At 50.1% G+C, this 13,322-nt stretch overlaps 1 protein-coding gene across 1 annotated transcript in view; it reads left to right on the forward strand.

Annotated features, from left to right (window-relative positions):
- The window catches only part of RHPN2 (rhophilin Rho GTPase binding protein 2), a 75,555-nt gene that overhangs the window by 660 nt on the left and 61,573 nt on the right, over window positions 1-13,322 (forward strand). The gene's annotated exons all lie outside the window — the stretch shown is intronic.

Genomic DNA, 13,322 nt, shown 5'->3' on the forward strand with positions numbered 1-13,322 from the left:
TCCAGCTCCAGCCTCTGAGTAACTGGGACTGCAGGCGAGCCACCTCACCAGGCTAATATTTTGTAGAATTGGGGTCTCGCTCTGTTGCCCAGACTGGTCTCGAACTCTTGGGCTCAAGGGATCCTCCCACTCCTGTTTCCCAAAGTGCTAGGATTACAGGCGCGAGCCACTGCGCCCGGCCAGCTGTCTCTTTTTGCCTCCAGAATGCTTCCACGTCCGCCTGTGGGACTTTTCATGGGGCTTGGGAGAGCTGCTGGTGGGAGGGGGCCTCCGCCGTTGCCCCCTCCTCGGCTCCGGGTCGCCTAGGAGGGCGTGAGCGCTGCAGGTGAGGCCGGCGATCCTGCGCGTCTCACTGTGCGAAAGCGGATTTATCTTGTTGTCCGGGAGACTTGGCGGGGGCCGGCTGCGGGCGCGGGCGGGCCTCGCGGGCTCTTGGCACGTCCCGGGAGCTCTGGGGCTCACATTGCCGCCTTCTGCCCAGAAGATCACAGTCAGGGAACTCAGTGCCTCAAAAGCGACCCCAGCCCGCGGAGCAGAGGCCGTGGGATACCCGCAGGCGGCAGGACCTGGGCTACAAAGATGGTTTGGAGCCTGGAGTCAGGGTTATACCTTCCACACCTTCCTCCCTCTAGGTCCCGAGGGAGTCTAAAAATAGCTTTTGGCCTTTGGCCAGGGATCACTGAGTGGGTGTAGAGATTGTTGTTGATTTTTAGATACGACAATGCGTAATTATAAATAGGGAAGTGAAACTATTTCCCACAAACGAATCAATTCTTGATTGTTCAAAGCCTAAGGATCCAGTTCCTAAATGGTCTTGGCGTCTTGCTCCTTCTCACAGATGACACAGAGACTTGGGGCTTTGCTCACTGGTGAGGGACCCTGGGCAGGATAGTGTGGGACAGAGTGGGAAAAGTTTTTTGTGAAGTTGCTTTTAGCGTTAAAAAAAAAAAAAAAAAAAGTAGTTTTGAGGTATATTTAAGTTCAAAGATGTCATCATGGAATTACAGGATTATAGCTTCTAATTATGTGCGGCGTTTGGGACAGAGGATCACAGGCTATGGAATTGCAGGAGGGGGCCTGGCCTGGGAATTCCTACTTCTGTCCTCAGGCCCCGGGGCTTGACTGCCACTCCCACAAAATTGCTGTGTGGCCTCCCACAAGTTGCTGCCTCTTTCTGGGACCTTTCCTCGCCAGATTGGTCTCTGAACAGGTGTAGCTCTGGAACTCCACCAGCACCTGGGGGAAAATGGCAGCGAGAGGAGTACACCTGTGAGGGGTGGGCCCAAGCCTTCCAGAACACGTTTTCCTGTGGGAGTTCTCCACGTCTGCCAGCCTGGGAGGGCTTCTTGGCACCGCCCTGGGAAAGACAGTGGATGGCCAAGGGAGCTAGGAAAGGTGCACAGTTGGGTGTTTTTCACTTTTTAATTTGTTATTATTTTTTGAGACAGAGTTTTGCTCTTGTTGCCGAGGCTGGAGTACAATGGTGCTATCTCGGCCCACTGCAGCCTCTGCCTCCTGGGTTCAAGTGATTCTCCTGCCTCAGCCTCCCGTAGTTGGGATTACAGGCACCCACCACCCAGCCCAGCTAATTTTTTTGCGGGGGTGGGGGAGGGACGGATTTTCTCTCTTGTTGCCCAGGCTGGAGTACAATGGCTCAATCTTGGATCACTGCAACCTCAGCCTCCCTGGTTCAAGTGATTCTCCCGCCTCAGCCTCCTGAGTAGCTGGGATTACAGGCATGCACCACCATGCCTGGCTATATTTTTGTACTTTTAGTAGAGATTGGGTTTCTCCATGTTGGTCAGGCTGGTCTTGAACTCCTAACCTCAGATGATCCGCCCAACTAAGCCTCCCAAAGTGCTGGGATTACAGACGTGAGCCACCGCACCCAGTGTATTATTATTATTATTATTTGAGATGGAGTCTCACTCACTCTGTCACCCAGGCTGGAGTGCAGTGGCGTGATCTTGGCTCACTGCAATCTCTGCCTCCTGGGTTCAAGCAAGCCTCCCGAGTAGCTAGGATTACAGGTGTGTGCCACCACGCCTGGCTAATTTTTGTATTTTTAGTAGAAATGGGGTTTCACCATGTTGGCCAGGATAGTCTCAAACTCCTGACCTTAAGTGATCCACCTGCCTCAGCCTCCCAAAGTGCTGGATTACAGGCATGAGCAACTGCACCTGGCCGTGTTTTTTTTTAGATGCAGTTTCTCTGGTGCTGGGTGAGAGAATCAGGGGTGCAAAATAAGAGGACTCATTGCTTTAAAGCATCAGTTTTCAAAATGAGACCTTGTAACGATTGTTGTGCTGCTCCATGTTAAGTCATTCCAGTTCAAAGAGTCTATTTGTCTTAGGAAAATAAAAGGTGTTGATGTTGAATCTTTCCTCATCTATGACCTGAGCCAATTTGACCTAAAGCAAATGCGGGCCGGGTATGGTGGCTCATACTTGTAATCCCAGTAGTTTGGGGGGCTGAGGCAGGGGGATCGCTTGAGGCCAGGCATTCCAGACCAGCCTGGGCAACATAGCAAGACCCCATCTCTAAAAGAAGTTTATTTAAAAAAGTAAAAATTAAAACAAAACAAAATCTGGCCGAATGAAAGGCAGGTTCTGTCCAGGTGAAGAAGGGGATGAAGAGCTCTTCAGGCAGACGGGGCAGCTTGTTGAGAGCTGTGGCATTGTGCGTGCTTTGTAGGGACCCCTGGGGTGTGGAGGTGTTAGTGGGGGTCAGGCAGTTCAGGGTCATGCATCTTGATTGACCTGGGAACTGTGGAATCCATCAAAGTATTTAAAGCAGGACCAGACCTGTGAGATTTGTGTATGAGAAAGACCACTTCGATCCCTGAATGGTGAATGGGTGAGGGATGGGAAAGAAGCTATAGTGGAGCCAGGCAGGGAGGCATTGCGGGGGACTTAGCCCCTTTTAATACCTATCATCTTTGCCCTTCCTTCTCTGTTAGGGACTATTGATGATAGAGTCAGTGACAGAAAGTGCCGTGGGTGGGGTGGGGTGCCTTACACCTGTAATCCCAGCATTTTGGGAGGCCGAGGTAGGAGGATCGCCTGAGGCCAGGAATTTAAGACCAGCCTGGGCAACATAGCAAGACCCCATCTCTACAAGAAGTTTAAAAATCAGCCTGGCATAGTGGTGTGTTCCTGTAATCCCATATACTCAGGAGGCTGAGGTGGGAGGATAGTCCCAGCCCAGGAAGTGGAGGCTGCTGTGAGCTGTTATCATGTCACTGCACTCCGGCCTGGATGACAGAGCAAGACCCTATCTCAAAAAAAAAAAGGGCATTGTAAACACAGCCTCAGTCACCCATTCTTTCCACCAGCTTGTACTCTTAGCTCAGACCAGGGGGCCACAGTGAAGGCAGGGATTCCAGGGATGAGGAAGTTGGAATGATAGACCTGGAGAAAAGGCAGTGTCTGGTAGGGAGGGAAAGAACTGATGGGACAGGTTATGGCAGGAAAGGAGCTGCCAATGAGAATCCAAAATGCCTGCCTATTAGCCAGGTGTGGTGGCACCACCTGTGGTCCCAGCTACTCAGGAGACTGAGGCAGGAGGATCAGAGAACCTGGGAGGTGGAGGCTGCAGTGAGCCAAGATCACACCACTACATTCCTGCCTGGGCAACAGAATGAGACCCTGTTTCAAAAAAAAAAGCGTCACGATGCCTGCCTGACGCGTCTGGTCATGCGCCTCCTCGAGATGGGGTGAATGTGAGGCTAGTGCATGGATGGGTAGACTTGAGGTCCCCCTGGGATATCCACATGGCGGTCCCACTGGAGAACACACTCCATGGGCCCACAGCCATGCGGACGCCCTCGCTGGAGGTGCGGGTTTGGGTGGCACCAGTTGGGAAGCAGTCGGGGCACTGAGTGAAAGGGTCTGGACTAGAAGGGAAGAGTTCTTCTGCTTTAAGGGTGGGTGGAGAGGTGGGAGGGAAGCCACAATGGTGGTGGTGTCTAGGAAGCTGAGAGGTCAGTCTTGTTAGTGGAGCGAGGCTTGACGAGTCAGAAGGATGCCGGAAGGTCTTGGATTTGGACCTTTGGGAGTCTTTAGGAAATGCACAGTTGAGAGTTGGGGACACAAGTCAGTGTGACAGCGTACAGGGAGAGAAGGGCAGGGAAAATATTGCTGGAGACAGAGGGGAGCTGAGGAGAGAGAAGGCAGCTTTGCTTTAGAATGAGGAAGTCCAGAGCTGGTTAAAGACAAAGGTGAGGAAGTTGGGTGGGGATGGCTGGAGATTCAGGGAGAAGGTGAGCTGGAGAAGGATCACAGGAGTTGAGGAGGGGTGAGGGTTGCCAACAGCAGCTGCACTGATTGGTGATTGGGTGGCTGAGCCAGCCAGGGGCAGTGAGTGACGACCCTGAGACTGGAGATGCAGTTGGAATGTTGGAGCATCTCTCCCCAGGTCGGGCTTCCCAGCCTGTATTTTTTTTTTTTTTTTTTTTTTTTGAGATGGAGTCTTGCTCTGTCCCCCAGGCTGGAGTGCAGTGGTGCAATCTCAGCTCCCTGCAACCTCCACCTCCCCGGTTCAAGCGATTCTTGTGCCTCGGCCGCCCAAGTGGCTGGAATTACAGGTATGCACCACCATGCCTGGCTAATTTTTGTATTTTTTAGTAGAGATGGGGTTTCACCACATTGGTCGGGCTGGTCTCTAACTCCTGACCTCAAGTGATTCACCTGCCTTGGCCTCCCAAAGTGCTGGGATTATAGGTGTGAGTCCCCGCACCTGGCCCCGTATCTTGACTATTGGGATTTTGTGCACGCTGAGGGATCAAATGAATTTCCACTAAAGTCAGGCTTCTCTTTCATCCTGTTCTCTGTGTCATGCCTTTCCTCCCCTTTTCTTTAAAATGCCATTCTGCTCCATTCATCCGAAAAGGATTTATGGAGTGACAGCTCAGTGCCTGACCCCTCGGGAGGTTCAGCAGCACTCCCGACCCTGACTCGATATGGTTTCTTTGGCAGAAGTTCCCAGCAGGTCTCATTTCCTGGAGTGCTGAGCAGGGCTGGGAATTGGTCCTTTGTTGGAATGGCTCCGGCCATGCGTGATGCTTGAAAAGGAATCAGCCTCTTGGCTTTTGTTTTTTTCAAATTTTTTTTTTTTTTTTTTTTTTTTGAGATGGAGTCTTGCTCTGTCGCCCAGGCTGGAGTGTAGTGGTGTGATATCTGCTCACTGCAACCTTTGCCTCCAGGGCTCAAGCGATCCTCCTACCTCAGCCTCCCGAGTAGCCAGGATTACAGGCGTTGGCCACTGTGCCCAGCTAATCTTTGTATTTTTAGTAGAGATGGGGTTTCACCATGGTGGCCAGGCTGGTCTCGAACTCCTGACCTCAAGTGATTCGCCCAACTTGGCCTCCCAAAGTGCTGGGATTACAGGCATGAGCCACTGTGCCTAGCCTGGAATCAGCCTCTTGGCTAGAGAGCAAAAAGTGAGGTAGCTCATGGGCCTTCAACAGAGCTTCAACTGTGTCTTGTGCACCTACCTGCTCAAAAGTTCCTTATGTGGGCTGGACATGAATCCTGAATGTGTAAGACAGTCACTGGTCGGGGATGGAGGGAGTCCCCTTGATTTTTTTTTTTTTTTTTTTCAGATGGAGTTTCGCTCTTATTGCCCAGGCTGGAGTGCAGTGGCGTGATCTCAGCTCACTACAACCTCTGCCTCCTGGGTTCAGGCAATTATCCTGCTTTAGCCTCCCGAGTAGCTGGGATTACAGGCATGTGCCACCATGCCCAGCTAATTTTTGTATTTTTAGTAGAGATGGGGTTTCAGCATGTTGGCCAGGCTAGTCTCAAACTCCCAACCGCAGGCGATCCGCCTGCCTCAGCCTCCCAAAGTGCTGGAATTACAGGGTGAGCCATTGTGCCCGGCCCAGGACTCCCCTTATTAATTGGCCTTTTTGGAATCAGGTAGGATGACTTGGCTGTACAGAGCCTCAGAACATAACTTAGCCTCAGGATGGGCATTGACGCCCCCAGTACGGACCTCCTGACCTCCACTGGCACCTTAGGAGGTCTCTGAAAAAAGAAACCTTTCAGGTCTATTATAAAATCATGTCTCTCTCACTTTTTCTTTTCTTCTCTTTCCTTCCTTCCTTCCTTCCTTCTTTTTCTTTTCTTTTCTTTTCTTTTTTTTTTCCCTCACTCTGTCGCCCAGGCTGGAGTGCAATGGCATGATCTCGGCTCACTGCAACCTCCACCTCCCAGGTTCAAGTAAGTCTCCTGCCTCAGCCTCCCGAGTAGCTAGGACTACAGGCCGCCACCACGTCCGGCTAAGTTTTGTATTTTTTTGTTTTTTTGGACCTGAAGGAAGAAGGTTTTGGTTTTTTTTTTTTTTTTTTTTTTTTTTTTTGGAGACAGAGTTTCACTCTTGTTACCCAGGCTGGAGTGCAATGGCGCAATCTCGGCTCACCGCAACCTCCGCCTCCCGGGTTCAGGCAATTCTCCTGCCTCAGCCTCCTGAGTAGCTGGGATTACAGGCACACGCCACCATGCCCAGCTAATTTTTTGTAGTTTTAGTAGAGATGGGGTTTCACCATATTGTTCAGGCTGGTCTCAAACTCCTGACGTTGTGATCCGCCCACCTCTGCCTCCCAAAGTGCTGGAATTACAGGCGTGAGCCACTGCACCTTACCTTTTTTTTCTTCATGACAGGGTGTCACTGTGTCATCCAGGCTGGAATGCAGTGGCATGATCATAGCTCACTGCACCCTCGACCTCCCAGGCTCCAGCAATCCTCCTGTCTCAGCCTCCTGAGTAGCTGGGACAACAGGTATGAGCCACCAAGCCTGGCTGATTTTTTATAGAGACGGGTTCTCATCACTATGTTGCCCAGGCTGGCCTCCAATTCTTAGGGGTCAAGCCTCAGCCTCCCACAGTGCTGGGATTACAGGCATGAGCCACCACACCTGGCTTTCCCTGGCTTCTCATCATATTTTTTTCTTTCTCATTATGTTTTTGTGTTTAAACAGAAGTACAGCTCTATAAGATTACTATAAATTACTTTCTCAAAAAGACAACCAATGGAAATGTAACTTCTTTTCCCCAGATTTTTATGCACTTCCTACTGAAAATCTTGGAAGAATTGTTGTGCTCCAGCCTACAGTTAATTGCAGAGTAATGTAAGTTTCTAGAATGCTGCATCCTGATAGCAGATTCCTTTTCTGCAACTGCCCCTGTACCCCGTAGTATTAAAATTCACAGGAAAATCTGTTCTTGACCATGAAGAAAAAGCAGCTGGAAAGAAACTAGAGAAAGCCTTTCCCTAGGGCCACCGAAAGGCTGTAAATGAAAGGTCTCCGTACTCTGTGGAAGAAGGGAGTGGGTACACAGAGAGGCATTGTCAGTTCTTATCTCTGCCTCTTCATCCTTTGGGAATGCTAATGCCCCCAAATGAATTTAGCTCCTTTGTTTTTACTCAAGAGCTGTAGGAGAAGTTGTTTCTTGTTCACAGAAAACTCCAGGCTGGTAGGGGCCTCTGGGTTCATTGTGTCCTGGTTTATGGTCTCTATTGGCTCTGGGGCTTCCTGGAGGCTCTGGCAGAGAAAGGAGGAGGCTAATTTTTGTTTGTTGTTGTTTGTTTTAACCCAGAAGCTCCTTGCAGTCCTCTGCAAGGCACAAGGATCTACTCTCAGAATGAGCAGCATTCGTCTTAGCGGGGGCTAATTTCATGTTAGACACTTGTGTGTATCCTTTATGACCACACGTGTGGATGAGGAAGCCTTCGGATGGGCTGAGTCTACCAGGCACAGCGTGGCTCATGCGGAATCAGCAACCTCAGCTCTGTTGGTATTGATGTTACCCCACTGGGTGTTTAGATCCATCCCCTTAGAGCCTTGAGGCAGTTGCCAGGTAGAGAGGGAGGGAGACAGAAGAGAGTAAAGATTGGTGATGCTGACCCCACCCCTGATTTCCCCATCAAGGTCTAATCAGATTTTTTTTTTTTTTTTTTTTTTTTTTTTTTTTATAGACGGAGTCTCACTGTGTTGCCAGGCTAGAGTGCAGTGGCGCGATCTTGGCTCACTGCAGCCTCTGACTCCGGGGTTCAACGATTGTCCTGCTTCATCCTCCTGAGTAGCTGGGATTATAGGCATGTGCCAGCACACCCAGCTAATTTGTGTATTTTGGTAGAGAGGGGGTTTCTCCGTGTTGGCCAGGATGGTCTCAATCTCCTGACCTTGTGATCCTCCTGCCACAGCCTCCCAAAGTGCTGGGATTACAGGCGTGAGCCACCATGCCTGGCCGATTTTTTTTTTTTTTTTTTTTAGGGTGACAGAATCTGGCTCTGTTGCCCAGGCTGGAGTGCAGTGGCACCATCATAGCTCACTGCAGCCTTGGCCTCCTGGGCTCAAGTGATCCTCCTCCCTTAGCCTCCCAAGTATCTGGGACTACAAACATGATTAAAAATGACCACACCTGGCTGATTAAAAAAAATTTTTTTTTTGTAGAGATGGGGTCTTACTGTGTTGACTAAGCTGGTCTTGAACTCCTGGCCTCAAGCAATCATCCCGTCTCAGTGGTGGGCTATTACAGGTGTGAACCACTGCACCCAGCCCTAAGCCAGATCTTGAAGGCCAGGCTGGATGCAGGCTGACTGTGGCCTTGGAGAGGGTCTGCCCAGCTGCATGATACCTGCCGTCAGCCCCAAGGGCCTCCATTACCAATGGCCCTCCACTGGGGAATCCTGGCCAGGAGGTGTCCCTTGGCAGAAACAGAATTTTCAGGGTGACTCAGAGGAGAGTCAACGTGATGAGCTGTAACACTGTAAATGTCCCTTGTTTCCTGGGGCTATTTGGATGATTGCCACAAGCCACCTGATGCTACTGGGCACTGGCCTAATCAACACTTCCTCCTCTGGCTCAGGTACCAGAGTCCCATGACACAAAGACTGTATTGGAGGTGGCCATAAGGCACAGTGGAACTGCAGATACTGCTCAGCCAGAGGCTGGGTGTCTGGCAGAGAGGCAGTAATGAGTGCTAGGGGAGGACAAAGTCCCCCACTTGCAGCACCAGGGACAGAGAGACCAGGGTGAATGATGTGAGTCCCTCAGGGCTACCCATTCAGACCCTCAGGGTTCCCTATTGCCAGGTTTCCATTTGATTGTAAGAAGGGAAAAGGGGCCCGGCATGGTGGCTCATGCCTGTAATCCAGCACTTTGGGAGTCCAAAGCAGGGGGATCATTTGAGGCCAGGAGTTCAAGACCAGCCCGGGCAACATGGTGAAACATCTCCTCTACTAAAAATGCAGAATTAGCTGGGCGTGGTGCTGTGTGCCTGTAATCCCCGCTACTCAGGAGGCTGAGGCAGGCGAATCACTTGAACCTGGGAGGTGGCGGTTGCAGTGAGCTGAGATTGTGCCAATGCATTCTAGCCTGCTGGGTGACAGAGCAAGATTTTGTCTCAAAAAAAGAGAAGAGAAAGGACAGATGATCAAAAACAGGGCTGGATGCAGTGGCTCACACCTGTAATCCCAGCACTTTAAGAGGCCAGGGTGGGCGGATTGCATGAGCAGCCTAGGCAGTGTTGGAAAAACCCTGTCTCTACAAAAAATACAATAAAATTAGCCAGGCGTGGTGGTTTGGACCTGTAGCTTCAGCTTCTTGGGAGGCTGAGGTGGGAGGATTGCTTGAGCCCCAGGACGTGGAGGCTTCAGTGAATGGAGATAGTACCACTGCACTCCAGCCTGGGCAACAGAGTGAGATCCTGTCTCAAAAATAAAAAATAAAATAATAACTTAAGAGGTAGTTTATTTTCGCTAGTATTATTTGTGTTAAAAAAGTAACATAAGTCATTGCAAAAAGATAATCCCAGAGGTGTACAAATTAAAAGTCACATGCACACATCAGCCTTGCCTCTACCACACCAAGAATGCTTTTTAGATAAATTGTTGGCTGGGTGCAGTGGCTCATGCCTGTAATCCCAGCACTTTGGGAGGCCGAGGTGGGTGGATCACGACGAGTTCAGGAGCTCGAGACCAGCGTGACCAACATGGTGAAACCCTGTCTCTACTTAAAATACAAAAATTAGCCGGACATGGTGGAGCATGCCTGTAATCCCAGCTACTTGGGCAGCTGAGGCAGGAGAATCACTTGAACCCAGGAGGCGGAGGTTGCAGTGAGCTGAGATCATGCCACTGCACTCCAGCCTGGGCGACAGAGCCAGACTCTGTCTCAAAAAAAAAAAAAAACAAACAAAAAAAAACCACTATTAAAACTATTGGTGTGTCCTGCCAGTTGAAATAAGCAGATTATTGGTCTGGAAATACAATCGATTCATGGAAATGTTCGTGATTTGATGTGGTGGGAGACACAGTAAAAGCCTGGTTATTCAAGACTGGGTGCGGTGGCTCATGTCTGTAATCCTAGCACTTTGGGAGGCTGAGGTGGGCGGATCACTTGAAACCAAGAGTTAGAGAACATCCTGGCCAACATGGTAAAACCCTGTCTCTACTAAAAAAAATATAAAAATTAGCTGGGCATGGTGGCACATTCCTATAATCTCAGCTACCCAGGAGGCTGAGACAGAAGAATTGCTTGAACCCAGGAGGCGGAGGCTGCAGTGAGCTGAGATTGCACCATTGCACTCCAGCTTGGGTGACACAGCAAGACTCCATCTCAAAAAGAAAAAAAAACGCCTAATTATTCAGCATGTTGAAAAATAACCATGATTGGCACCCAGTAGGGGTTTATAGAGATTTCTGGAACATACTGAAGGGAGCTTGTAACTAAAGATTATGGCTGTGTTGATTCATATTGAGCCCCCCTCCACCCCCGTGTGAATGGATTGGGATTCCCGGGGGAGACGGCTGGGCCCTGACCTCCAGCCCTGACACCTGGCAGAGATCCTAGAAGGGCAGGAGGGCTGTTGACAGGTACCAAATTCATGTTTTTATTTTTATGGACATGGACAAGCTAGAGTCTTTCCACCCAGCCTGCCCGGAATCTCCAGTGTGGTGAAAAGTTAAGTGAGATGTATGTGTGTATTGCAGGGTAATGCATGCTGTTTTCTGCGCTTTCTCGTTGATAGCTCTGGCTAATTCATAAACAAGCAATTCTGTTTTCCAGAGTTTGGTGGTTGAGTGACGGATTGCATAACCAGGAAGGCAGTGAGAAAGGCAGAGAAAATAATCTTTGCTGGAGAAGCAGCTAAAAACACCTGCCTTTGGTGGGGCGTAATGGCTCACGCCTGTAATCACAGCACTTTGGGAGGCCAAGGCGGGTGGATCACGAGGTCAGGAGATCAAGACCATCCTGGTCAACATGGTGAAACCCCGTCCCTACTAAAAATACAAAAAAAAAAAAAAAAAAAAAGAAAAACAGAAAATTAGCTGGGTGTGGTAGCAAATGCCTGTAATCCCAGCTATTCGGGAGGCTGAGGTAGGAGAATCGCTAGAACCCAGGAGGAGGTTGAGGAGGTTGCGGTGAGCCAAGATTGCACCATTGCACTCCATCCTGGGCAACAAGGGCAAAGCTCTGTCTCAGAAAACAACTGCCTTCCTGTATCCCATGGGAAAGACTCTCTGGCTGGGAGCTGACCCAGCCCTGCCGTGTCATCTCTCACTTAGTTTTAGCCTGAACTTCCTGATCCCAAGCTTGCACGTTGCCCTAAATTTGCCGGAAACACCTCTGCATGTGTGAGCTTTATCTTTGGCTGTGTGGAAGAAGGGTCCATACTATTGCCCAGGGTGAAGGGGAAGCAGGTGTCAGGCACTGCCCAGAACAGAGAGGGGTCCCCATGGGGGAAGAAAAACTGCCCCATTCCAGGAGTAGCTTGACCATCCTTTCCTTTCTTCCTAATTAACTGCCTGCCTCCAGTTTTTTGTTTTTTTTTTTTTTTTAACTTAACCCACATTTATTTTTCCTTCCTTTTTTTTTTTTTTTTGAGACGGAGTTTCGCTCTTGTTACCCAGGCTGGAGTGCAATGGCGTGATCTCAGCTCACCGCAACCTCCGCGTCCTGGGTTCAGGCAATTCTCCTGCCTCAGCCTTCTGAGTAGCTGGGATTACAGGCACGTGCCACCATGCCCAGCTAATTTTTTGTATTTTTAGTAGAGACGGGGTTTCACCATGTTGACCAGGATGGTCTCGATCTCTTGACCTCGTGATCCACCCGCCTCGGCCTCCCAAAGTGCTGGGATTACAGGCTTGAGCCACCGCACCCGGCAACACACATTTATTTTTCACAGTTCTAGAGGTTAGAAATCCAAGATCAAGGTGCCAGCATGGTCAGTGTTGGGTAAGGGCTCTCTTTCTGACTTTCTTTTCTCTTTTGTCGCCCAGGCTGGAGTGCAATGGTGGGATCTCGTGTCACTGCAACCTCCGCCTCCTAGGTTCAAGCAATTCTCCTGCCTCAGCCTCCTGAGTAGCTACGATTACAAGCATGAGCCACCAGACCTGGCTAATTTTTGTATTTTTAGTAGAGATAGGGTTTCACCATATTGGCCAGGCTGGTCTCAAACTCCTGACTTTGTGATCACCTGCCAGGGTCCACATAAGTGGGCCGACCCCAGGAGTCGCCTGTATAGCTGGTGATGACACTCAGTACTTGCTTTTCTTTCTTTCTTTCTTTTTTTTTTTTTTTTTTTTTTTTAGACGGAGTCTCGCTCTGTCACCAGGCTGGAGTGCAGTGGTGTGATGTCAGCTCACTGCAACCTCCACCTCCCGGATTCAAGCAATTCTCGTGCCTCAGCCTCCTGAGTAGCTGGGACTGCAGGCGTGTGCCACCACGCCCAGCTAATTTTGTATTTTTAGTAGAGATGGAGTTTCACCAAGTTGGCCAGGTTGGAGTACTTGGTTTACTTGGGGGTTGGCTATCTGACCACCATTCCAAGTTTCGGACTGATGGAAATGTCTGAACCTTAGTGTGGGAAGGGAATAGATTCCATGGAGGAGAATGTCACTGTAGAACTTGTCAACAGTAGCCCCCAAGGTCAGGACAGCTCAGTTGGCCCCACAAGTGTGAGCCTTTTAGCCCCAGTCCCTGGTGCAAACCCTCACTCCAGCTTCAAAGCAGCTCTGTGTTCTGTTGAGAATCAATGCCAGTCTCTGAGTTGCAGAGGCTGTTCTGGAAGCCGTTTGTTCAGGGCTAAGGTCTTGTTATTAGACAAGACTGCGGTGGGGTGAGAAATTTATGGGTGAGGATGGTAGACCCCCTACCTTGTCCCTACAGAGCAGCCCCTGGCAGGGGCTAGTAGATGGCTGATAGCTTCTGGTGATGCCAGGGAGTCTTCCTGGCAGTCTTGTCCAGGTTTACCACTCAGGGAAGTTTCCGCACAGCCCCGGGGTGTTTCTGGCGTTCCCCAGCAGGGCCCAGCATC

The sequence above is a fragment of the Sapajus apella genome, unplaced genomic scaffold (assembly GCF_009761245.1).
Source record: "Sapajus apella isolate SASKATOON/1434 unplaced genomic scaffold, GSC_monkey_1.0 scaffold68, whole genome shotgun sequence".
NCBI lineage: Eukaryota > Metazoa > Chordata > Mammalia > Primates > Cebidae > Sapajus > Sapajus apella.